We start from the raw sequence: 27,938 nt of genomic DNA, 5'->3' as shown, positions 1-27,938 counted from the left end.
GTGCTGGTGTAGACTAGCCAATAAAGCTGGAAATTCTCTGTCAGAATGATTTTCTTACTGAAAATTCAGTTTCCGAAAAACCGAAATTTTCCATAGGAAAATGATGAAAATTTTCAATTTGCTATTGGAAAGTCATTCCCAGCTTTGTAGCTCCCCAGCTCAAAGCAGACTGTCTGGAAAGCTGCTGCTCCCCAACTTCAGGGCATCCCGCCAGGCAAACTGTCCCAGAGCTGGAGCTCCCAGGGACTCCCATGCTCCTGTCTTCCCACCTGGCGGGCTTCCGGGGCTCAGGGAATCTCAGGAAGCCCAGGAAACATTTCAAAAAGGTAGAAACAAAGTTGAAACTTTTTCTAAACAAAATTTCAGAATTCCCATTCCATACGAAAATTTGAAATTCCAATTTTTTGTTCCACTTTGGAACCCACTTCCCCTCCTCCCCATTTTGGAATTTCTCACAGAACAGGAATTTCAGTTTCCAGCCAGCTCTGCTGTGGAATGTGTTTCACTCAACAATGAAATACAGCCACCTATTGAGTGGATCAGCCATCCTAACTAACTATATATATGAACCTTCAGGATAAAGAAGATGAGATGTACATATAAGTTATTGTATTTTTAAAATTTAAATATATAATGCACTCAGTAAACATGTACTTGTGTTCCCTTCCAGTAACTGGTCCACACAAAAGATAAGGTTCTATTGCTGCTGCTGCTACCATCAAATGGAGTGACTCAAGTAGTAGAACCTTGTGCTTTGGTACTGAGGAGCTTGGTGTCTATTTCTTGGTCCCTGGTGTGGAAGACAGTTACAAATGCATGTACTGACAGAAGAAGTGTTTTCCAATGGTTAGAGCAAAAGGCTGTGTGTATATCTCTCTCTTTCACCAAGACTGTGTTGAATACCCAGTTATATCACAGATATAATATGTGACCTTGGTCAAGCCAACAATCTCTTTTGGTATGCTTTGCTCATCTGTAAAATGAAAATGATATGTACCTACCAGCATTGTTGTGAGGCCTAATTAATATTTTTTTTAAAAACAGAGATCCTCAGATGAAAAGCACTGTAAAATGCAAAGTAGTAGTATTGCTATAAATCCAAATGCATTTGCATTAGATAAATTAAAGGAGCTGGTTCTAACATCAGGATTCATGTAATATAAACATACCAAATTCTTGGTGATTGGTCCAGGCCCTCGGTTAAACAGTCTGACGTAAGTTACTTGCCCTTTTGGCACTTACACCCTCATAAATATAGTCCTGATGAATGTTTGTGATTTGCAACACATTTATATTTGGATAGTTTTATAAATGAAGAGAAGCAAAGGGACCAAAACCTCATTCATCAGTAGGTATTAAATTTATGATATTATAATAATTTCCATAGCAACATGTTATCGTAACATAAACACAGACATCATGAAATTATGAGGTCTTAGTTAGGACTGAATAAAAACAGCAGTTAGGAAGTAGAAATGTTAATAAAAAGTAACAGAACATGGTTCAAACTTGCTAAAATGATGGAACATTATTTAAAACATCTGAAACCATTTCTGGACAAGCTCTTAAAGAAGATTTCCACTTGGATAAATGCCACTAAATGTCACTAAATGCATGGTTTTTACTTTCATACAACCTGTTATGTAAATATTTAAGGGTGATGTCTAAATCACTGACAGAAATTACTTCAGTGTTATTTGCGCCTGTGACATTTATTTCTCCATATGAAACATAGTCCTTCATTTTTGAAAAAATATTTAAGTTATGCTGCAAACTAAATGTTATGTTTAGATAAAACTATTTGATCAAACTGAGGAAAACTGCCTGTGGTTTTGTCATACATTTTCCAGTTCATCTTAATATCTACTAAAATTTCAGACACTTCAAACATAAACCTAATATTAGCAAACCAAAAGACTAGTTTAAAAAACAAACTCAGTACCCATTACCAAGTAGATAAGCAATAATAAAATAGTAATAATAATAATGCTCAAACAAAAAACAAAAAAAGCAGTGGCTCCAATTTCACACACCACTCTAGGCATCTCAGCCGACTACGGTGACATTCAGGTTAATTCAATACTTTCAAGGTGTCCTCTACCTCACTTATGTAACAGGACGCTGAGAGTCCTGTAGAAAGTCCCAAAATTCAGCAGGCTAGGATACTGAACCAAGATAAAATAAAATCATACAAATTGAGGCAGGTCACCAACAAATATTACTGACATACTTACTATTTATATCCCTAAAAAAAGAAAGGCTTGAATTTACAAATTGAGTTTATAATTAGTTTACATAAATGTGTGTTCTTACAAATGGTATCATCATCCTCCCTTCTTCATTTATGTCCACCTGTTGTATCATGTCTTATTTTATATTGTAAACTCTGAAGAGTGGGGTTTTCTTACTCTATGTGTTTGTAAAAAGCCCAGCACAGTGGGGCTCTGAGTTGATTGGGGCCCATCTGTTTCATATAATACATATAAATAATAATAAAATGGATGGCCTCATTACTTTTAAAATGGTAACAATCAGTCTCAAGTTCAAAAACAGAAGCAGACCTGAAACATAGAAGTGGGTTCACTGATATATTCTCTCAGCGTTGCTAAGTAGAGCATACTTATTTGGAAATACCATATCAGTGAATTGAATATAGAGTCTGATCTCTTTCCTCACAAGATCTACTTTAGCCTATGATCAGTTGAAGAGACATTTTAGTCATGTTCATTTCTGATAGGCTTTGTAACAGGATTAACCTAAACTGAAAAAGGTCACATATCCCTAAAAGAAGCAGGCAGGCTTCAGAGAATCTTTCTGATTAAACAGCATGAGGAAATTTGTATCCATTTCTTTTCCTCTTATTATGATCACCACCACTGCTATAGGATCTCATGTGGGAATGTGAAAATACATTTTTTTTTTGTGGGTATCTGTGGTAGTCTTACCACATCATACCAAACCCTGAAAAACATTTTCAGTATCACAATTTAACTTCTTTGGAAAACAGATACTCCTGGCTACAGTGAATTGGACAAATTAAAGTTTATCTTGCAAATGAAAGACAGTTGATGTATCCTAGACAGTGGAAGGTTCTAAATTATGTATTTAAAAGCCAGCCTGGATTGCTTGAAAACTATATTCCCCTCTCCTTCAAATATGGGAGAGTACATTGCCTGATCAGATCACTGACATGTATCTTATGAGGCATTCAGGGATTTGGCAGCCCTATCTCAGTTCTCTGGTAAAATCAGATGAACAAGACAGAAACACTGCATAACAAAATACCCTTTAACCTATGAAAAGGCACGCATGGCTATGAAACAGAAGATGATGAATTCTAGGCTCACATTCACTGCTCTTAATACTTCTGCAGTTTGCAATTCTTATTACTTAACAAGGAGTTACATCCCTACCTTGGAACAGAACCCAGCTTTTTTAATAAGTCAGAGCCAAGCTCCATTCTTCGAGTCATAATGCCTTCCCAAACAAATATTCTAAATCTGTGAGTTTGGCTATGCCATCAGCTGGCCAACTGGCCATCAAGAATATAAAACAGCTTGCAACTCAATGTGAAGATTTAACATTAGTTCTTAGGTTTATACCCAGGCCATCAGAGACTAGAAGCGCTCTCTGGAAGTAACATACTCAGTGCTGCCACTCTAGGGCCCACCGAATGCCCACTCCAATGTCCTTTGAAATCCATGGGGAATTTTCCAGTATGCCTTGGATTGGGTCAATACACGATGAGTAAGTTGCCATGTTCTCTAGAGACACTCATTTAGGCCCTAATTTGTAAGGTACTTAAGCAAATGTATAATTTTAAGAACATGAATAATCAATTAAACTATTTGTGGAGTAAATTATAATTCAACAGTCAAGTTCCTTTCCATTTTTCTCCCCCTCCCCTCCCCCCTTTTTTTTTTTACACTTTTCATTGTTCTCTCTAAACAATATTTCAACATAATATAGATATTAAAATGGTGTTCATAAAATGAGGCCTATATTTATATTTTATAATGTCAGTGGACTTCTTCCCTGTCACCCCTCATGTCAATATATAAAATACTTTATTTTTACTAAATTTGCTTCATGCTTGTTTTCGGTGGTTGCCCAAAAATAATTGCTGATCTCTCCCTTAATTTTGTAGTGGGAAAAAAATAGACTGGATGATATTTCAGAAAAATGTTCATTGCATTTTGCCTTTTGTTTTATTACTCAAGGTTTCAGGGCTTCCTCAATCTTCTAAACCGTATTTGCTATTTACAAGCAACTCAGCCATGTGCATTCCAATTACAGCTTTTCAAATTCTTTCCTTCGGTATTCAGTGTGAACTACTGTAACTGATCATAAAGAAAATGGAAAAATGAGGGTCATCAGCTTTTGTAGATGATAGGATTTTTAATAATCAGTTTGAAAATGAAAATTCTACAGGTAGAAAGGCACATTAAGAAATATTTTCTTGGACAGTCACATAACATTGATTAACGTAGCCATGCAATAACTAAAGCAAATTGCTGCAGTTGCCTTTAGACAGGGTTTTTAAAGTGTAATATATTAATGTAGGCAAGGAAATATTGTTCAATTATTTTTAGTTCATCATATGGATGCCTCTTCAATTGCTTATTTAATTGAGTCCTTAAAGCTGGGGGTAGCGTTTATGGTAAGTCAGGTCCACAAGCTAAAACCCGATTCAGTGCATCTCTTGGCAGCCTCCAACCAGCCTGAACCCAAGCGTCTACATCGCAGTTAATCTGCCTTTTAGCCCAAGACTCCTGAGCCAGAGTTTGCTGGCATGGGCAAGCCACAGGTATCTAATTGCAGTGTAGAAATACCCATGGAGACCTTTTCACAGGTTAGAGATGCCTGTCTTTGGGCAGAATGGCCAGGGAGGCTAGATTGCACAAAAACTATCTGCCTTTACCCAGGATGAATCCCTAATGGCACCGTCCCTTAATGGCAAGGAGTGAGGAAGGATGGGAGCAATTTGAAATAATCACAGTCAGAGATGGGTTGAGTCACTTAATTTTAAATATCTTATAAATTTATTAGCTTTTTTTTATTTACCTCTAAAGTTTTGTGACATGCTATATACCTTGCTGTTTATGCAATCAGCTGCATTTATTGGGTGTCTCAACGTGCAACCACCAAAGAATGTAAACTCAGACATTCTCTGATTCCCCCTCCACTATCCACTTCCCTACCTCCCCACGCACACTTTAGTTTAGGTGCAGTAGTTTTAGAGTTAATAAAAACCATGCAGTTCTCACTGAAATTATCCTTACTCAGATAGTCCCATCACATTAAATTCAATGAGCTATTCGTGTGAATAAAGGTTGCAAATGCGGATTTTTAGTTCATTATTCAATTGGACTGATATGTCTGTTTCTTTCCTATAACACAGTGCTTTAAGAGATGGAATCAGATACCATATTCTACCCAATTAGTGGAGTCTTTCCAATATTACTACATGGTCCAATTGAGAAAGGAGCTGTGCTCCCTCAACTATCATTGCTTTTACATGAGAATTGAGGGAGCTCATCACTTTCTAGGCAAAACACAGGCACATATCACCTCCCAAAACAAAGGCAAATGTGGGCAGACTATTTAGTGGGCAGACAGATTAGTGCATCTGTGAGAGACAAAGCAAAAAGACCAGAGAAGCTGAGAGAAGAGGCAGAAAGGAATCACCAGATACAGCAATAGAAGCACTGGGAACATGGCCCTGAGAAAAAGCTAATAGAGAGCTTTTGGGCCATGTACTGTCTGCCTGATGGCTTGGAGCTATGAGCAAAGAAACTGTTTCCTGTCATTTGCTTTCTCCTATGTTCAAGGAAACAGGACTTTGTACATTCCTTCTAAATACGCCAAAGATACCTGACTCCATGATCAATTTCTCCTGCCAATGGTAACAACCAGCTGGGCCCCGAACTCTACCTAACTGCTCAGGTAAAAAAAAGGGTAACAATACGTTAAAAAACTATAAACCTCTATTTGGAACACATGTCAATTGCCAAAAGTAATGTTTTTGCACCTTTAGTTCTACTACCTAAAGCATGAGTAAAATTAAACCCACAACCAAGCTGAGAATCTGATGACTATGTCCATAGGATACAAGAATTGCCATCATTCTTTTGCTGAAGTATACATGGCTGGTATGAAAGGAAAGCTATTCCTGTTATGATGAACAACATCAAATTGCCTCCATTATACAGTGGCAACTGAATAGAAAATAAACCAATGAAGTGATGGATGAATCACTATAATCACTTAAAGAGGATAATACATGTAGTAGTAATGACACAATAAAAAATAAAATTTTCATTTTCTTGAAAACAATTCAATAAAATAGTCTCTTACATAGTACAGCACTTTTTAGAAGTGCAAAACTGATGTCTTTATTTAATAATTCATCCCAAAACTAGGTAACAATTGCTCAGTGCTCTTAGCCCAACACAATTTTCCCTTACAATTTATGATAATCTACTAACACTAGTCCATAGCTCCTACAGAGAAAGGAGCAGAGTTATTTAAATGATTTCAGGAATATAGTGTTTTCTTTTAAAAAAAATCCTTTTCCTTATATTTTTAGTGAATATTCTTCTTTTTGGGGTTGTAAGGCTTAGTAGTCTACATATGGTATACAACATTTTAGGTCATCTCAGATCTTGTCTTTCAAACCTGTCCTAGACTGCTAGAGACAAAGTTATTTTCTCAGTCCCATATGAAATGAATTTTCTGGTTTCATTCCATTTATTAGGGAACGAGTTGCCATATCACAAATACCATCATAAATAGCACGGCTGTACCAGCAGAGGCACTGAGGAATGAATGTACATGAAGACTGAACTACCCTCTGACAAAAAAGACTTATAAGAAGGCTCTTTGGCATGACAGTGGAGAAGCTAGCTTTGTTGCAGTGTGTATTGTACCTATGTTGTGAATAATAAATAGAGGACATCAGTCTCCAGGGTTATCATTCTGACACATTTTGCCAGTGTTAAAATTAATTTACTACTCAATAAAGAAAAAAAAAACAATTTAGTATTACAAAAAAATGGTATTTCATAAACAAATAATGCTAATATGACTAAACTGCACCTTCCCATTGCTAGCAGAGGGAATGTTTGATTAGACTGGAAAAAGAATTGCTATACCCTCTGTGATACTGGCAGGCCAGGAGCCAGCTCTTGCCAAGGCTGCAGGCATTAGTTAAGACAAATTCATAGCTGGAGACCAGACTAGTCCACCTGTATGTTAATTTTGCTCAAAATAGGTATTAGTCGTATAAGAATATAGTGCTTAGGCTATATGAAATGCTTGTAAATTGCTGCATGCATTAATCTAACTTGTAATGTTTGTATTCCATGCTATAAGGAAATATTAAAGTTTTCCTTTATAACTTTGAAAATGTTTGGTCTAAACTTGTGAACTCAGATGGGAAAAGTGTTTCCCCTCTACCAGTCCAGAAGAACTATCAAATCAGATTGGCCATCAAGGAACATAGCAATAGAAAGAATTGGTGAATGGCCCTATCGAACCATGGAAATGCTACGTGCAAGGAATCTTGCCCTATGGACTTTGAGGCTGAATGAAGGAAATACAATAAAGACACAAGAACCTTTTTCATCTCTTTGCTGTTTGAACTTTTACAAGGCCAGAGACACTCAACAGAAGCCAGAGATCCCCAGAGGGTACCCATTGGTCTGCCCTGAAAGACATTTTGAACTGACAGATCACTACAATCCTGTCACTCTTAGTATTTAGATTGCAACTCATTTGTGTGTATATGTTCACTTGCTTTAACCTATAAATGATTCATTTCTTTTTCCTAGTTAATAAACCTTTAGCTAATTTATTACAAGATTAGCTACAGGTGTTGTCTTTGGTGTAAGATCTAAGGCAGCGGTTCTCAAACTTCATTGTACTGCAACCCCCTTCTGACAAAAAAAATTACAACATGACCCCAGTATCCTGAGTTAGTGTTAATATTTTAAACAAAAAATGCATTGCAATCAGGGCTGGTGTTAGGGGTTGGTAAGCAGGGCAATTGCTAGGGGCCCCACGCAACAGGGCGCTCCATAGAGCTAAGTTGTTCAGGTTTTGGCTTCAGCACTGCATGGCTCTGTCTTCGGTTTTCTGCCCTAGGCCACAGAGAGTCTAACACTGGCCCTACCACTATACTCGCTAGAGCCCAGGGCAGAAAGCCAAAACCCGAGCCTTGCCGTGAGAGACTGAAGCCCAAGCAACATAGCTTCACCGGGCCCCCCGTGGCATGGGGCCACGGGCAATTGCACTGCTTGCTAACGTGGGCCTTGCCAAGTGACCCCATTAAAATGAGCTCACAACCAACTTTGGGGTCACAACCCACAGTTTGAGAATCACTGATCTAAGGTACAAACTGATCCGAGGTAAGTGACTGGTCTCTTGGGGCTGAAAGCAACCTGAATATTTTGTGATTTTTGTTGTAAGTGACCATTTAGCACTAAGTCCAACTTGCCTGGGTGCCAACATAGACTGGAGAGTCTATGGGGAACTCTCTGTGACTCCCTGGTAAGACTGTTACAGTGATCCAGGAGTTCACAATTGTCACAGGCTTAGTGAAATCTAATTATAGAACACATATACAAGACCCAGGAGATATTGTGACTTTTAAAGGCATCTCTCCAACTGCATCTGTTGGGGTAATATACCTTTTTTCCCTCTCAGGACAACTAAGCCTCAGCAAAGGTTTAATTAAGTTCAATACGGTTATCAAAGTGCGGATCATCATAAAATGAAATGAAAAATATAAACTGAGTCAGTATTACATGTGTCAAAATGTTTGCGTGAGTAGCTGAAAAGAACAGCTTCAAAATGTCATCTATTTTATAAATGGATAATCTATATTTCAATATGTTCTCTCTTTCTGTTATTGAAACAAATACACTTTGGTCATTTACTAAGCAGATAATGACCAGATGATGCAGTTTAGAGGATTAGGCATCATCTGGTTGTGAAAAGCCAATACTACATGTATTATTGCTCTGATTAACTTAATTTTATTGTTTTAAATCCCACAAACAGAAGGACAATTTCAGTTTTCATCCAAAGCAACAAAATTCACAGGAAATGTAAATCATAGCAAACTACCAAAATTCCAGGATCATCTCTGGAGGAAGAGCCATCCCTTTGGTTACATCATTATTTTGTTCATGTAAATCTTAATCTGTATTGTGGTTTTTTTTTTTTTGTTTTTTTTTAAATAAAAGAAAAAGAAAGAAAAAGAAGCAGCGGCAGCATTTGAGAGCTGAGAGTGCCCAGTGGTAAGACCACCCAGAAAAGGGCCTACTTTTGATGGTGCCAATGGACTAAAACTACAGGCCTCATCCAACGTCCAAAGAAATTAATGACAAGATGTTCACCAATTTAACTGAAAACTGGATCAGGTCCCATGCAAGCAAACTGAGGGGGCATGTGGGGTGAATGGGGGGGGGGGGAAATAACTTCTCCTCAAATGCCTAAGAGGTTCAGGTTCATGGTAAGCGTTTCTCCTCCTTTTAACTATTTAAATTCCTGTTCTGTTGATTTTGTTACGGCCACAAATAATCTTTGAACATCATTATATCCAAAAGCGTTAAAGTGAAGTAGAGAAATATTCACTCTGGGTGACTCCAGTGTTTCATTCTATTCTGAGTGACAGCAGTAGGGAATTGAAAAGGGTAGATACCTCGAAGAATCCCATTTTAATCTGGCATCTGTTTTTCTGTCAATCTGATGTCTGCTTTTGACAGTGTTTCTTTTGGTATTTCGTAGTCATTTAGCCTGGCTATTTAGTTCAGAATGGGGAGAGCAGAAAAGACCACACACTATACTACATCTGCTGGAATGGAGGCAGGAATCAGCACCTGAACCTTCTCAAGGAAAACAAGGAAGTGTGAACTGCATTTGAAAAACTGTTAATGCACAGGTCACCTCAAGGAGAAATGCTGGCCTTTAAAGAAAAAGTGCCTTTATTAATATATTTTGTATGTCCATAAATATTATCAGTAGCACAATGCACTATCTTGGCACGGATAATCAAAATACCCTGTTTCTTGTCTTTACAATGGAGGGACGTGGGTCCCAATGGAAAACTCTAACACAAACAGGTATTGAAAATGCTTAGTGCCCATTTGTATTAGACACTTTAAAAATTTCTAATGGACTCAAATTAGGTTTCTACATATTGGCATGAGATAAGTTAGTTTGTTATCCAAAACTGTCAAACCAGTTTGAAGTTCATACCTAGCACTAGTAAATATATTCTAAAAACAGCAACTTCTCTGGGTTGTAGATATGCTTGTTCTGTCTAACCGGTGCTTCTTTTATAAGTTAATATCATTTCCACAAAAGTTACTTGCATGATATACTTGAGAGAGAGAGAGAGAGAGCGCGCGCGAATATCTTCAAGCTTATATTTGATTATGTGTATACCAAAAATAATGCTTTACTAAGCATCCTGGTAGTCTGATCTGTACACTATTAATACACTTTCTAAATTTAAATCAAGCAAGCAAGCACCGCCCCCACCTTACAAATTCTTTGATGGTTGAAACCCTTGCAATGTTAGGTTTGGTGTCATGTTTGCTGGAAGTAAAAAGAGCAATATAGTTTAATATTCACAGTCCAAGCCCCAAACGGACTTATTCTCATTTTCACGAAGGTCCATTAACACTGCTAGAGCATGTAGAGAGAATCACCCCAACATATTTACATATACTAATAGTGAATGTTATTTTTCAGGTTAGTTTATGCAGGCAAGAGAGTCTACCACCAAGAGCCTCTTTGGACAATACTTTTGCCTTTGGTTAAACAATTGTTTAAGCATTTTATTCACAAAATCTTACTATAACAGCTTTAAAAAACTCCTGAAAGCAAAAGACAGGTCAACAATCAAACTAACAGTCAAGGTCCCCTGCTGTTTATCATGAGCATGAAGTTCTGATAAATAACATGTGCATTTTGGTGGAAGGCTGTCTACAAACTAACTTGTAAGTAGCTAGCTGAAAAGAAATCACTGATCAAGGAAATGAGAAAAAGGCAACATTGTTAGTCGTCCCTTGTAGTTCAAAGAACTTAAAACACATGATGATTCTTAATGGCTTGGTTTCTTTGGCACAGAGCTAGAATAATTGTGCAAGGCCCCAAGAGATCCATGATTCCCAATGCTTAAAAGCTTTTAATCTGGATTTGTTGAATTGTGCACAGATTTGACGGTTTCATAATCTTCAAGCAGGAGGATTAATCAGTTAATACCTAGCATAAAATGCTCTACAAAAATAAAAAAACCCAGCCATAGCAATACATGGAGAGTTTTAATCAAAATAGAGATAGAACAAGTTTAGTAGGAGCAGGGGTTTTCTATCATGTAAGATAATTTACTGAATAAATACAATTTTAAATACCCATGACATTAGGAACTGCTAATAGTAAAACAACTATGCGTAGCAATAATTTAATCAAAACATTCTTGAAAAGCTGATGCTTCAAAAGCTAAATATGTAAATATCCCTCACTGTTACTCCCCCAAAGGGATATACAAAAATAAGTGTCATGAGAAATAGCCATTTTGAATGCTTCACTAAGAATATAGCATTCAAAAACAAAACTAGTGTACAGTCAGCATGCAAGTCATGTATGTACGCTATTACGGCCCTTGCTGTGCTATTCCATGAAATAAGGAGTAAATCATAGCCACAACCTCACCATCCAGGGCCAGATTCTACCTTTACTCACACTGAGTAGTACTTTACTGATTAAACAGCCCCACTGAAATTGAACTACTTGTATAATAAACTACTAAATGTAAGCAATGGTGACAATCTGACCCTTCCACAGCATACATCATCCACATAGCATGTGATATAGATTAAGACACATTCCCAACCCCAAAGAGTTTACAATCTAAACTAAACAAAACAAGATATTGAACAATTGTTCATGCAGAATAGTGAGCACTGGATTGCTGCATTCACACCGCTGCCCTGATGACCGTGCACAGCTCCACTTGGAGACTGTGCTTCAGGGAGACAACCTGTGCTGCAGCTGCACCTCATGCACAAGGGGTAATGCAATCTGCTTCCACTGGTGCCCAACCTTATTACACAGGAGGGCCATAAAAACCTACACACAATCTTGTGTGGGCCAAACAGATTCTACTTATTTTAGTAAGATTTAAAGTCACCTGTATTAATTTATATTTTAAATTCAGCTCGTTTCACATGTATTTAGATAGATTGTTTCTATGTACACTGTTGTCTATTTACATATTTGTGTAAACTAAAATAATGTAAACATGGCGAAAAAATGAAGATGAATTGGCCATTAGTATATTGTGTTGAAGCAGGCCACGGGCTTTACGAAATGCTCGGGTGGGCCATGTAGTTTGCTAGCAATGTTCCATAGGGTAATGCAGATCAGAACACTGCTTCTTCTGTGCCCCATTTCAAACTGCTGATCCCTAAACAGGGTAAGGAATAAGCAATCTTTGCAAGCCCCAGAATATAAGTAGTGCAGGGAGTGCTATAGTGAGTGGCCCTGACACAACTGTACAAGGTAGAGAAAACATCTTTCTCATTCTCACTCTCTATGTAGCTACCCAAAAGCCATGCACAAACCAACCCTGAGAAAACAACAAATATCCATCTGACTTTCATAGTCTGGAGAGGGACATAATCTATATGATGTTGAATCCAAAATATATTTTACTTTAAGATAAAATTCAACCTCTGCCCATTTCCTTGGAGAGAAGTTTTCTAATAACTATGACTGCCAGCTTATTATTCTATAGAAATGTGGTTAGGACAGACATTTCTGAAAAAGTGAGATGGAAAGGAAAGAGAAATACTATGGGCCTGACCTTGAGAGATTTGAGTGTTAATCATTTCCCACTGATCCGTGAGACTGGAAAATAATTCTTACAGTTGACAGAGTCTCCAGGTTTCTTTAGCATTTCTTTTGTGAAAAAAGCATTTGAAGCAGCATTGGTTTCCATCTAATCAAAAGGAACATTAAGTTATGATGGCAGTAGATCTTTCCATATTTTACTGTCCACAATAGGGAATTCAACTGGATCAGGATCTCTTTGTGACTCCAGTTATTTTGCAGTTAATTTAATTGCATTTGCAAAGACTGGCTCTTCCACATAATTTTGGACTGATTTATCTAAAATTAATGTTGGGAGGCCCACAAGAAAAGTTTCCAATTCTTGCAGAATCTGATTTATATACATATATTTATGAACCTATCAGCAATACCTTTGACCTTCATAACTAAACCTAATATTAAACTAATTTTATTTCTTGTTTTATGAATTTGAGAGAGTTAGCTAGAAAATGTGTAGGTATACAAGATCCTGCCTCAGACATGGGGGGCAAGGCAGAACAGACTAGATGAATTCTTGGAGATCCCTTCCACCCTACATTTCTATTGTTCTATGGGCTGCATAATTTGATTAAGAATAGTAGTAGTTAGATTTAAAACATAATAGCAAGGCCCCATGCTGGAGGACAGCTGTGTTACAGTATATTGAAATTTTACAAAACCAGGGTTTTAAGATAGTTCATATGTCCAATTCTGATGTACTTTTCAAGATCAATAACCCAGGAATAAAAAAAAAATCCATTCAGATTCATGGATTGCAAGGCCAGAAGGTACCATTGTGATAATCTAATCTGGCCTCATATATAACACAGGCCATAGAACATCCCCAAAATGATTCCTAGAGCATATTTTTTTGAAAAAGCATCCAATCTCGATCCAATTCTTCCTTTCATGACTTCCCATACTATACTGAGAGGGAAAACTGAGCACATATTTCTAAGAAAAACCTAATCGAATTTTGTTTTTAACTTAGAGCAATAGATATGATCCTGTAATAGAACTGTGTTTAATTGCCATCTCCTCTCCTCAATACCCAAGTCTCATTTTAATTCTCTTCAAGCTGAATATGGGCATAATGTGACACAACAGTATTCCCTATGGAGACATTAAATATGAACTCAAGTATAGATTAGGGTATTACACAGAACTCAGTAAGTAAATGTTATGAAAGTTTTAGAAAAATGAGATATAATTCTCTAATCAGCAATTTTAAAGATCTTATGATATTTTCAAAGATCTTAATGTGAGATGGATCTTATAGTTCAGCATAGAATTAAACAAAATCAGATTAAAGTCCCCTCCACTAACAAATGGAGCACTGGCACATGAAGTAATAGTATTTGACATGTTAATAAAGGTGGAGTCAGTAGAAGTGGGTGAACAGACATTAAGCTTTGTTCTTAAGCCACGTCTACACTTGAGTGAGGGATGTGATTCCCAGTTTGCGTAAACATACTCACACTAATTCCCATCGAGCTAAACGTGCTAAAATAGTAGTATAATTATGGTAACATTGGCAGTGGTAAGCAGTGGGATGTGCGAGCTGCTCAAAGTACATATCCAGGGGGGTCCAGGAAGGTTTGTGCAATCACTAGCTGCTACCCGTGCTACTGTGGCTACACTACTATTTTTAGTGTACTAGATCAATAAGGGCTAGTACAAGTATTTCTACACGAACTGGAAATCACACCCCAGGCTCCAGACATAACCTTAGTTTTAAATTTCCACTTACACCAACCTCCTATCTGTAAAAGAATGTAAAAGAATGACCAAGGTACTTCTGTCAAAGTAGTTTCTTTTTTCTCTTCATACTTTTGTTCTAGAAACATTTTAAAAACCACTGTAAAGAGCTGACATTTGGAAAAGAGGTAGAGGAATAAACAGAATTAATAGTTGGAGTATGTTTAAATGTCCCACAATTCGCTGCTGCACTTGGAAACAAATACAAACCACAACCTAGTTATAAAAAGATCTGCATAAATTGTAGCACAGAACTATGTAATCTCAGTTACAATGGCTGCAAAATGTATTTCCCCAATGCCCCAGACTTGTATTTTCACACAGGAATGAACATATATACCCTCTATCCAGTCATAAAACAGGGCTTCTCATGAATAAAGGAAAAATCAGATATACTGACTGCAGTATATTCACACTAACTCCCCACATATTAACAAAAAGTTCTAAACATAATGGATTAAATCAGGTTTCTTAGCCCTCTACCACAGAGGGCACAGACTCTGCAGAATGAGACTGACAAAAGGCTGTGCTATGCACAGCTGCCTGCTGCCTGCAGGCTGAGTGAGTAGCATCGAAGACTCAGTATTCAGAGGTAAACAAGGGACTATATGGAGGAAACAGGGAGCAGGCTGAAAAATTCTGTCTGGAGCGTGGTAGGCTGGGAAGAAAAGTATGTATTGAAAGGTAAAACCTTGTTGGACATGAGCCTCATTTAGTCTTAATCCATCATCTGAGAACAAGTGTGTAATATGTCATAGTTTTCAAATGTGGGTGCTTAAAATATAAACTCCTAAACTCAAATCTAAATCATCAATACTGTTTACATTTTACAGCACTTTACATACTCAAAGAAATAAGTGGCCTCATTTTTAGTTGCTGAGCCCTTCTGAATATCAGGCAACTTTGATTTAATTACCTAAATATGGATTTTGGTGCTTTACTTCAAAGTTGCTTGCCTATAAACTTTGGTCAATATCTCTCATAAATGTTTTTCTCTGCTGTGCTCCATATTCTATTTTACATCCCATTTGCTTTCTCCCAACACATATTAATATTGTTACAATACTTCAAAGTTAATGTAATAACCATGAATGAAATGCTAGAGAAATTGCTTATCCAGTAACATGTACTGTCAAGAAATAGGCACAAGCTTCAAATTCTTTATTTGGATTTCCAATGCCCTAAAGTTCAGCAAATTCAGATCTAGGGTTTTGGCTCAATCTATTCTTGAAATACAAGCCATTGGCAAAATTTGGATCCAGATTTTTAACACTCCTAAGGTTTCAGGGGATTGAAGCTGAAGTTTTGCTCTAGGCCCATCTCTATTATAATCTATAAAATAAACCATCCACTAGAGTTGTAGCACTGTGAAAGTCAACGTTTTTATCACCATATACCATGGGAATGTTTAACCACTAAGTCCTATATTTGGAGGCTCTCCTACTACCACATAAACTAATAAAGACATTTCTATAGTAATGTGGAAATATTACAATGAGGAAAATGTTGACTCTTTTTTAGTGTAACTGCTCTATGTACATGATCTCAACCCTACGGACATTATAAAACATGAAAAGGGGCTAGAATATTTGATATAATTAAGAAAAAATTCCATAGTCTCCTAAGAATATTTTTTTCTTCTGAGTGAATTTTAATTGCATATTTCCTAGTGTGAAGATGTATGGGCAATTAATTATAGTTAAAAGGACTCTGCAGATTTGAGGTAGCAAATCTACATTCCCAAAGTTTGACTGGCAGAAGCCATGGAATGAAAGGTTTCATTTCATGACTGAATGCACCCCATATCTTACTTTATTAAGTGGTAGTAAACTAATTTAGCGATGGGGGTCAAGGCAGCTTCTGTTAAGTATATTGGCCAAAATGTGTGTGGTTAAAGTCAGGGACCTAAAATCATACAGAGACACCTAAATCAGTGGCTTGATTTTCAGAGGTCCTGAGCAGCCATAGCTCCCTATGTTTATCAAGGAAACATGTATAGTGTTATACGTTGTCTAATGCTGCCTTTAAAGAAAAGTTCCAGTTCTTTTTGTTGACTTTGTGGCCAGTGTTAACCTTGCAGAGGTGGTCAGGAACAGCTAATTCTGTGTAAATAGCATTTTAGTATTATGGGGTGCTGCCTTTACATGAGACTGCTGTTTCTTTGGGTATCTAGGATTAAGTCAACTAATTTCACATGAAAATACATCATCTAAATTAAGTTGACCAATTAGGTACCTCATATATACTTTTGTATTCCTCTTACCCCACCACCGCCAAGAAATGTTGGGTCTAATTTGAGTGAATCACTTAATGAAAATATTACAATCAATTCAAGTCCAGATGTGTACCAGTTATTTTTACAGCAATTACCATTTTTTAGGCTTTACATTTACACAACAACTTGGTGATATTTATTCTGCACTCGTTCATTCATCTATGCTAAAGAGGAAATTTAACAGAACAGAACTGTTGTAGTCAGGTTAGATACATGAAAGCAGTTTCTGTGTACACCCAAAAATAAACAAACTGATGTGGTAAATTATTTTAGATTGGTTATTGAACAGATTGGAGAAAAAAACCTTATGAAAAGGTTAGAAAAATAAGATAATATGGCTATGTCATGGTTCATGGGTTTTTTTGCGTTGTTGTTTCTTCTCACCCTCCATAAACCTGTAGATTTTCTATAAAGACAGAGAGAAAGGCATTAAAGATCTAGTACAAACCTCCTAATTATATTGCAGATGTAATTGTTATAACTGGTCACTCTTAAAGATAAAGGACACAACAGATAGAGACCTGAGATTTGGGCTGCCAAACCTAGTACACAAATGTACTATAAAATGATGGAAAACTTATTCCTAAAATTATTGTGTTGCCCTTATTAAAAATAAAAGGACCCCCCCACCCCGAAACACTAAAGGAAAGTGCTCCTATTATTCAAAGATATAGGGCCTAATTATGCTCCCTGCTACAAAGCTACAGTATTTGCATAACCATTAAGCTGGTGGCCTGTGCACTGCTTACACAGTAAAATATCAGCATCAGACAAATGCATCTCCACTTCCAGTACAGTCCTGCAGAATCCAGGATGTATCCTCAATGTTGCCTCCACTGCACATTTCACAACAGATATTCTACAGCCTGTACCAGCATGCAGGTTCAATGGAGAAGGTAAAAGGGGATATTAAACATGAAATGACACTGGGGTCATACGAACTGACCTCTCTCTCCCTGGATAATGGACAGCACTGAACAAAAGAGACACCATCACTACTACCACTTGACTGACCGCTCCTTTGGATGACCCACCAGTTACACTAATGGATTTATGGGTGCTGTAATGGCAGGGTAGACAGAGATTACAACACAGAATTCCCTAGTTTGATCTTCACACCCTGCCCAATGTTTCCTGAGCTCCACATTATCATCTGGCATGCGAGATTTTCGTTGTGGCTTGCTAATAACTCAGCACAGTGACACCAAACTGGCACTGTGCAAACCTTTTGTAGCACAACGGGTCTTTGTCAGCTCCCTTTGTAAGGAATTCAAATGTCTGTCAGAAATTAACAGGAAGGGGGGATTTGACCATCTCCGCCTCTCAACCATGTCACCTAAAATTCTTTAGAATCAGAGCATGCTGCTTTCCCAGCATTATGCTACTACATCTGCAGAAATACCAACTGCTACTCCTATGCATAGCACTAAGAAGTGCCCTTCTTCTATGCATTCAGGAAGATCACCAAAGGAAGACCTGAGTTTTCTACCAAAAGATGCAACATTATATTAACATTATACATAAAATTAAAGACACTCTTTGTCATTATTTTACTACCTTCCTGACAATGTGTTAAGATATGTATGCACTAAAGTGAGCCTAGGTCCTCTACCTTGTAATTTCAGTGACCATTAGATCACAATGTGTTGCCATGGAAAGGACTATGAGATCGTAAATAAAAGTATTCCTAGATCTCAAACTGACCTGCATAATTTATAAGCTAAAAAATAAAGCACCAGCAAATGTTTCAAACTATAGGCATATTTCAACAATAGAAATTCCTTTAACAGTTAACTGAATTGGTAATATGATATGTCATTACTATCCAGAAGAGAATTAAGGAGGGATTGGTTAATTCAGAGGTCGATCACCTTTAAGATGATGAATCTAATGCAGCCCAAGTTCATAGACTCACAGACTTAAAGGTCAGAAGTGACCATTATGTTCATCTAGTCTGACCTCCTGCACAATTCAGAACACAGAACTCACCTACCCACTCTTGTAATAGACCTCTAACCTATGACTGAGTTACTGAAGTCCTCAAATCATGGTTTAAAGACTTCACGGTACAGAGAATCCAACTGAGAATCCACCAGCAAGTGACCCAGGCCCCATGCTGCAGACGAAGGCAAAAAAACCCCAAGGTCTCTGCCAATCTGTCCTGGGGGAAAATTCCCTCCCAACTCCAAATATGGCAGTCAGCTAAATCCTGAGCACATGGGCAAGACTCACCAGCCAGACACCTGGAAAGAATTCTCTGTAGTAACTCAGAACCCACCCCATCTAAAATCCCATCATATGCCATTGGGCATATTTACCACTAGTAGTCAAAGATCAGTTAATTGCCAAATTAGGCTGTCCCATCATACCATCCCCTCCATAAATGTATCAAGCTCAGTCTTGAAGCCAGCTGGGTTTTTTGCCCCCACTGCTCCCCTTGGAAGGCTGTTCCAGAACTTCACTCCTCTAATGGTTAGAAGGCTTTGTCTAATTTCAATTCTCAACTTCCTGATGGCCATTTTATATCCATTCGTTCTTCTGTTAACATTGGTGCTGAACTTAAATAGTTTCTCTCCCTCCCTGGTATTTGTCTGATGTATTTATAGAGATCCATCATATCTCCCCTCAGCCCTCTTTTGGTTAGGCTAAACAAGCCAAGCTCTGTGAGTTTCCTCTCACAAGACAGATTTTCCATTCCTCAGATCATTCTACTAGTCCTTCCCTGCATCTGTTCCAGTTTTTATTCATTTTCATGTCAAGTTAAAAGAGAGCAAAATGTTTTCATCTGTATGTGAGGACCCTCTGATACTATATTAGTAGTACCAGTATTTATTTGTATTACAATAGAACCTAGAATCTCACATTAAGATCACAGCTTCATTGTATGAGGCCCTGTACAAACACATAGTGAGAGAGAGTTCCTGCCCCAAACAGCTTACAATCTAAATAATATGGCTTAGTGGTACCCATGTGCAGTGAGTTTTTGTGGTTTTAGTCCAGTTCCCAGTGAGCAAAATGTCCACATTGTTTATTTTTAAAACACTTGTTGGCAGTCCTTGCAGAAAGACCAAGACCTGGAAGGACCCTAGAGACTAAACTACCAGTACATTCTCACCACACAGAGGTGGTCTGTCTAGACAAGCTTTCGGGTAAACTGCAGATGCCAGTGGGAGAAAATGCTGAATTGCCATTATCTATGTTACTCATGTTTTGAATATAAATTAAAAAAACTTCAATCTTCAAGTTGTCAGTTTCAATTTATCTACATGTACATACAGGTTGTGTCTACTCTATTAGCTAGGGGTGTGCTTCCCCTCCTCATGTACACATACCCGTGCTAGCTCTCAACATGCTAGCATGAGTACAAATAGTAGGGTAGCCGTGGTAGTATGGGTAACGTCTCAGCTGCGCCTCTGCTGCCGCTACTACTACCCATGCTACACTGCTATTTATATTTTTCCTAGCTTCATGAGAGCTAGCGCAAGTATGTGTTCATGAGCAGTGCAATCACACCCCTAATTTCTACTGTAAACGTAGCCACTACACCCATTGTGAGGTAACCAACTACCATACCTAAATAGTAATAGTCCAACTTTTAAAGACATATTGCTAATATATTAAATTAATACTCACAATATAATTCATATCTATCAAATTCTAAATTTCAATAAAGTTCCCATTGGCAATACTGGTTTAGTTAAAGGGATACTTTTAATAGAGTTGAGCCTTCTGCTTTAAAAATCCATCCTAGTGTCTATTTCATTCTCTTGTGTATCCTGGTCAACAGGGTTTGTTGCTGTCTTAATGGCTGTGGTCCTGATCCTACAGGCCCTCTGTGTACATAACACCCTTTGAAGTTCTACACACAGAGGATTTACAGTATTTTGTGACAAACAAAGATTTTTATACTACTATGCCATCTTCATAGCACTTAACATTAGAAATTCGAAGAGGCTTAGCACCTAGTTACTTCAGTGAAATACCTCAAGTAGATAGAGTCCCCAGTGGGTTGGCTGTGACACCTTCCCAAGCAGAGATACATTTATGTCTCCAAGAGTTCTTCGCAGCGATTAAACTGTATTTGACAATTCATCAAAAAGGTGCTTTCATGGAATGTCATTTACTCACCTCCTCTATATCATTGCTCTCCTCCTCTCTCTCTCTCAAAGGATTCATGGCATCTAGGTGTCAAGTTATTATAGGAGATATCTTGGCAGCTTAGGAGGAAATATATCTATCTGAAATATTAACCAATCTCCTAGATGTGGCTGCTGAAGTAATCATGCTATCGATGGGGGGCATTCTAATCTCCATTATTCCCATACACATTTTCTCTCTCTTTATTTTCTGTTACAAGAAATTGTGATTTTGGAGTCAATTGTGATTACAAATATTGTCATGATGCAATTAAAATTACATTAATTATTTAATTAGAAATTAAATTATATGAAATGCTTTCAATACATAAATGTTGTTTTGCATTTCATTCAGATTTCAAAAGTATAAGGCCTAGAGGGAATTTTTTTTTTTAAAGTATAATGCACAGTGAATTAGGCATGCAACAATTATTATTGTTAATGGGAAACAGTCGCCTACTTCTCTATATGCTTTGGGATCATACATTCATTTTAATCAGTCCACTTGTGAAGTCTGAGGTACGTTTGAATATCCACGCATAGTACTTTATGTTATAGACTGACACGACACAACATGAAAAAAAAAAATCTTGGCCTTTGTATTTGTAAGTCCATGCCTAAAGTAGGGCTTCTACACCCACATAAAAAAACCTCCACAAATACTGCAAAATAGCTTTCTCTCTGTTACACAATTTCCTGCTAGCCTGATCTCAGTTATGTATCTAGTGCATATGCGTGGATATGAAAGTTTTAAAAAAATACACATGTATTGCACTGCATAACTAGTGCAGCCAGAGCTTTTCAGGAGCATTTCAACATGAGCTATGGGTTCTTCATGTGATGCGTCCATTTAAAGGTTTGAGTACTCCCCTATCCGCAGCAAAAAGCATTTTGTCTTAGTTTCAGTTTTGCTGCCTGAACAACAAAGCAAGCTCAGCAGCCAAGCTGAGTGTTTATTAGCTTGTGTCTGTGACTATTATCCCCTTCTCCGTTGGGTCCAAATATAACATGTAGCAGAATCAGACTTTAACCCTTTCAGTTTGCCCTACTTTGACCTTGATAAACAATTCCGTCTGGTAGCTCTCTGTAGCCCTCTCCCTTCAAGCTCTATTTTATTCCTTGCCTCCCCTGCTAGCAGCCATTGTGTCTGTCTCCCTCTAGTGTAGATGTTTCTTACCTAAGAGACAGAATGTCTAGGGTGAAAGGTGTCCTGTAAGCAAACCACTTTACACAGAGGCTACAGAGCTGCAAGGGAACACCACAATTTCCCAGGCTCTAGGAAGAGATAAGAAGGTGATTGTTGCCAACAATGAGTATGGGTGTAGCTACAGGTCCACCAACCCATCAAGTAGGTGACCTCTCCATTAAGAGGTAAAAGGATGGCTGCCAGGAAAGGAGGTAGAATCTCAAGCCATTTCCCAGATCTCCAATGGGGAAGGCATTAGCCAAAAGCTGAATGCGAGCAATGAGTTGCCTTTCATCGACCTCCAAATAAAATGATCGTGCAGCTGCTAGGGGGGGCCTTTTAAATGCACAATCCTGGTGACCCTGAACTTAAAATTAAAGCACTGGACACGTGGGCAAATGATTTCAACAGAGAAGTGGGTGAGGTAGAGAACATAAGGTAAATGGTCATCATGATGAGAGAAGCTAAGTTTGTGGAGCAAATTGCAACAGAATGGTAATCTTCAGATATTCAAATGCTTGAACTGAAACAAACTGCTGACAACAACACTGGCACAGCAGATGCAGAATACAAAAAAATTTCAGTAGCCTTGTGATATGTAGTTGCTTATTTCCTATTATTTACAGCATATGGCTGTTGAAAATTCTTGAACTATACAGCAAAGTCCCAAAACCAAAAACTGAAAATAAAACATGATTCCATTTCCCTCACCCTTAACTCTCTAAATCTAGTCTGCCCCCATACAAGAACATTTAAGGAGCTGGCGTTCCACACTCTTGATTTATCTTCCTTGAAAAATATTGAAAAAATGAATAATGATGCTATTATTCCTCTTGCAATGTTTTCAACCCCAACAAATCAAGTCTTTGAAAGGTTCACAATTTAGCTTTTATAACAAAAATTACAAGTCGTTAGCCAGTGCAGACGCAAGCAAATTAAATTGGAAGGCAGGCGTGGACAAAAGTTTAAAACTTAAACTGCTGCATTCCCATCCATCAACACTTCTGCCCCAAGTAGTCCATGCAGCTCATCCACTATCAAAAACACCTTTGTACATGAATCTGATATTGTATACCAAAATGTTCTATCAATCGGAAATCTTGTTCATATAGTCATAGAGGATGACATTTTAGACTGAAAAAATTCTACTACTCTACAATGACATCGCTACTGAGAATAAAAGCAGCATTTGGGTATTGTGGGGCTATAATTCTGCTTATAAATTCCTATCATAAGCCAGAATAGCAATGTACAAGAAGATCATGTGGTCACCAGAAAACACAAATTGTATTTGTAGCCCCATAATGCTAACATTTGCTTGATTTTTATTTTAAGAAATATGTATTCCACATAGTAGTCTGCTATGCCTGGAGACCCCTTACCTACTGCTGTAAGTAATGAAATATCTCAGGTTCCCTATATCTCTTAACCACTTACTGTGCTGCCCCAGCATTCAGCCTTAATTTCTATGGGGATATTCCAGATCACAAGGTAGTATCACTTAGAGGAAATAAAATTCTTAGAATGCTGGCTTTTCTTTTGCTGCCATTGGTAATATGCACTACAATGCTACATAATATTTTGTTGGAGTGCTGGTGTCAGCAACCAATTCATGACAGGGCAAATGTAATAGTTTAGAAAGAGCCCACAGCTAAACCCTACTCTTCTGATCACCAATGCCACTTCCTGAAGGATGCAGGGGCCTCCCAACCAAGTCTTGAGAAGACCTGACACTGTGAAACTTGAGAAAGTGAATAAGAGCATAACAGTAGGTGATACAAATTCAGAAAGAGCTGAAAAGGATACTTGGCAGCTTGAAACTCATCATTACCTTCGGATATTAAAGAAGTATATTGGCATTGTACTATCACTATTGTAATATCAATAAATAAATATCCACTGGCAGTCAGGAAAAAAGCCTGGGGACTGACAACCCAAAAAATCTGTGTGTGTATAATATTGCATAATGGTTCTTTCTCCTCATTCCGAGATGCTGGAAGACTATTTTGTGCCCTAATGTTGATGATTACTGATTAGCTCAGCCTTTAGAACTGAAAATTAGTCTCAGCAATTTCAGAAGAAGAAAAATAATAAAGACAATCACATCCTAGAGAAACTGCAAATAAGCTTTAAAAATGTGAAAGATTATATTTTAGCAGATCTAATCCTTTTCTAGTTACTATTTGAAATATGTATGACAAATGTAACTAATAAGCATTTTTCTACCTACAGCTATACTACTGCGTCAAAAATATATACTGCAATTTGTTCATTAAAAGAAATGAAGTATCTCAGTTTCATTACAAGTAGGAATCAATAATGTAATTTGCATTCTCAGACTTTGATTATTCCACACCTCCTGCTTCCCCTCTAAGATTTACACAGCATGCCAATATATACTGTAGCAACAGCAATATTCACTTTTTTCTATATATGGGGAGCTGGTTGCACTAGGAGTTTTAATTGGATAAAAAATGTAAGATCAGGCTCTTAATTATATTTCACGAGTTTTGAACAAAAACATGTTGATTGATATCTGAATTGTAAAATTACCAAGATTTTATTGATCCCATACAAATATCAGAATTAATATATACCTTGGTAAACAATTTAAAGTTCTAATTTTTTGTTTTGCTTTTTTCTATAATCAAAGCTGTGCCTTAAAGTTTTCACTGCATTCAACAGCTATTATTTTAATAATTACTTATTTGAAAAACAATGAAAAGGTTTAGGAAAACAAATTGTAACTTGTTACACTAATTCGCAATCTGGACAGAATATGGACCTGTGCTGGTTGGTGTAAACCAGGAGTTCCATGGGCAGAGAAAGGCAGCCACACCGATTTACACCAAGGGACAATAAATGCCTATTTTCTTTTGTGCTTTTAAGAACCAAAGATATGATTCTGCTGCTTGATCAACTCAGTTTAAATGACCATTCTTCCAAGCAGCTCTTTCTTAAGAGATCACCACTTCTCTTTTGATATATTGAATTATATTAGTACTGGTTAAAATAGAAGAGAAAAAGAAATCTCAGAGAAAAGGAAGAAATGGAATAGTAAATGAGGTATACATTCATGATTGCAAAGTGCAATGTATCGTGCACTGTAGTTACTGCATGTGATGATCATTTCACAATGTTTTATATAAATGTAAAATGTATGTGTTCTTAAATCACCTTGTAGGAGATTAAAATACAAAACTAAAACCTTAATGCTGTATTTATACACAGTCAAAATAAAATTGGCAGGAAATGCAAAAGTTAATGCTCTTACAATAAGGTTAACTTGACCACACGTTTTCTCTTTCTTTTTTACTTACTAAACTTATTGCTTAATATTTTTCTGTTTGTTCTACACCTTAGGGAAGTGAAAGGTGTAGGGAGAGATGTGATTGAGTGTGTAAATCCCACATTGCTGATGAAGGAATTAAAGACCTGCTTGGCCAAGGCTGGCCCTGCTCCCTTCCAGCTCTGTCAGTCATGTCATAGTTGGAATAAGGGCCTAAAAATAGGAAGTTCTAGGCAATTGCTAAACAGCTCTGGGAGAGAACTGACAGTGGCTCTCCCAAAAGATTCTTGGAAATATTTAGGGGCGCTACCCTCAGGAAAGCCATTCATCGATCTCCCTCATGAATACAAGCAGACAACAGACTCTGGTTCAGAGGTCAGCCATTAGACTGTTGGTACCGCTACCCTCTACCCCTTTCGGGGTTAGGGAATCTGAGACTATATTAAAGGGACTAGGCGAGTGGGAGCTGGGGGCCCCACCCTCTTTGAACACAGTCAGACAGTTTGATTCAATTTATTACTACAGAGTCTCTTGCTTGGTATGCCCTATGAAATTTTGAGCATCCAGAGTAGGAGACGCCCATCTGCAGCCCTAGAACTAGGAGAGGAGGGGAAAGTGCATAACTTTGTTGTTGCTATTGTTTGGCTTCTGTATTATCAGCACAACAGCAGATCTGCTTACATTTGGGTGACTGTATTTTGGCAACAGAAAAAATAGTAATACTTTGTTCATACTGAAGCATAGAAATAGCAGAATATGAGAGTTACAGAAAGACCCTAAAATTTTGGTTTCTGTAATTTTTATATACCCTTTATTCTTTTCCTTTCTGCAACCTTAAGGCAAGTTTTTGGGATGCATTTTATGGTTTGTGTTTCAGTAAGACTGATAGGATTCAGGCTTCTTTGACGTTTTCTGTGAATAACAGAATGAGATAATAGCTTTGTTGCCATATATCTGGAAGAGATGAACACTACATCCTCTCTGGTTGACCAGCTTAGTTCATTGTTGTTTTGGTTGTGCTGGGGCAATTCTGGGTGGGTACCTGTGAGCTGGAGCCATCTCTCTCTCATGATTAGTAAAAGCAAGGAGAGAGATACGGTGTCCACCGTTGAATGAGATTTAGAATGCATCCTTCATTTTAGGGTCCTGATCTTGTTGTGGATGTTCTTGCTGTCACTCTATTTCTAACCTTGCTTTGTGAGTCAGGATTACTGGTAAGATACCAAAAGGGGCAATATCTGAAGTCCTCAGATGTTCTTGAGAACTTTCAGCCTTTATCCAAACAAATATGGTATGGAGACTGCACTGGCTTTATTAGTTGATGATGACCTCTACTGATGGACAAAGGTTGAATATCCATGCTAATTATTCTATGTCTTTTGATGCCATTAACCATAAGGTGGTATTGACCCTAGTTGCCCTAGTTGGGATGGAAGGGGACCAGACCTGAAGAATTCCATGCTCTTAGAAAGATAGCAGAAGGTAAGAATGAGTATTTGCTTATGCATCCTTGTGGTATAAAATACTACAGGGATTTGTGATACTGATGGAGAAGACAGTAATATAGTCCATGATGTGGTACTAACAGTGTGCAAATGCCACACATCTGCATTTCTTACTCATCAAGCAAGGAGAAGGCTAAGGTGGGTAATCAATGTCCAAGACTGAGTGGGTTTGCACAACCTTCGCAACTGAGGTCCAATACTTCTGAATGCCTGACTCCCTTCTGGACTCCCAGGGAGCTGAGGTGGCTAGATGTGCTTTCCTCCCCTCCTTTTCCCTTCCTCCCCCATTTCTGGCTTGCACAAAAATAGAAACTATTTCTCTCTGACGTAGGTCTTTTATTTCTTTCAATTTGCAACATCCAAATCATCTATCCCATGAGGCTCTTGACATGTATTTGTGATCTTTATATTGGATTACTGAAATGCATTCTACATGGGATACCCCAGACACTTATTTTCTTAGTTATCCTACCTAAGTGTGGGACCAGGAGTGTATGACACTTATCACTCCAAAGATTGTCTGCTTTCCTATTTACTTCCAGGTGCAATTAAATGTATTGGTGCTGATCTTTAAAACACTATAATGCCTGCATCCTAGCTACTTAAAACACTGCTTTTTCTAATAAATTATTACACCTACTGATGTGTGTTCAATCACAACTTTCAGGCTTATACTTAGTGCTAGAGACAGACTTTTCAGGAGAAAGGTCTCAACTCCGATGGAAGGGGATGCAGTGTCTACATTGACACTGCCTCGCCATGGCTATGCCAACAAAAGCCCTACACCTCTTATTGAGGTGGTTTTATTTTGTCAATAAAACAGGGCAGTTTTGTTGGTGGGGGAAGTGATAGCTGTACGTACACCAGCACTGTTTTGCCGACAAAAGCTGACTTTTGTCAACAAAAA

The 27,938-nt window shown here is 37.7% G+C and overlaps 1 protein-coding gene across 2 annotated transcripts in view; it reads right to left on the bottom strand.

Annotated features, from left to right (window-relative positions):
- Positions 1 to 27,938, bottom strand: part of DOK6 (docking protein 6) — a 372,406-nt gene that overhangs the window by 317,630 nt on the left and 26,838 nt on the right. The window lies entirely within an intron of this gene.

This window comes from Emydura macquarii, unplaced genomic scaffold, assembly GCF_026122565.2.
Source record: "Emydura macquarii macquarii isolate MOO-44397 ecotype Brisbane River unplaced genomic scaffold, CSIRO-AGI_Emac_v2 contig_431, whole genome shotgun sequence".
In the NCBI taxonomy this organism is placed as follows: Eukaryota; Metazoa; Chordata; order Testudines; family Chelidae; genus Emydura; species Emydura macquarii.
Note: the sequence above shows the minus strand (reverse complement) of the source record. Positions and strands in the feature narration are given on the sequence as shown.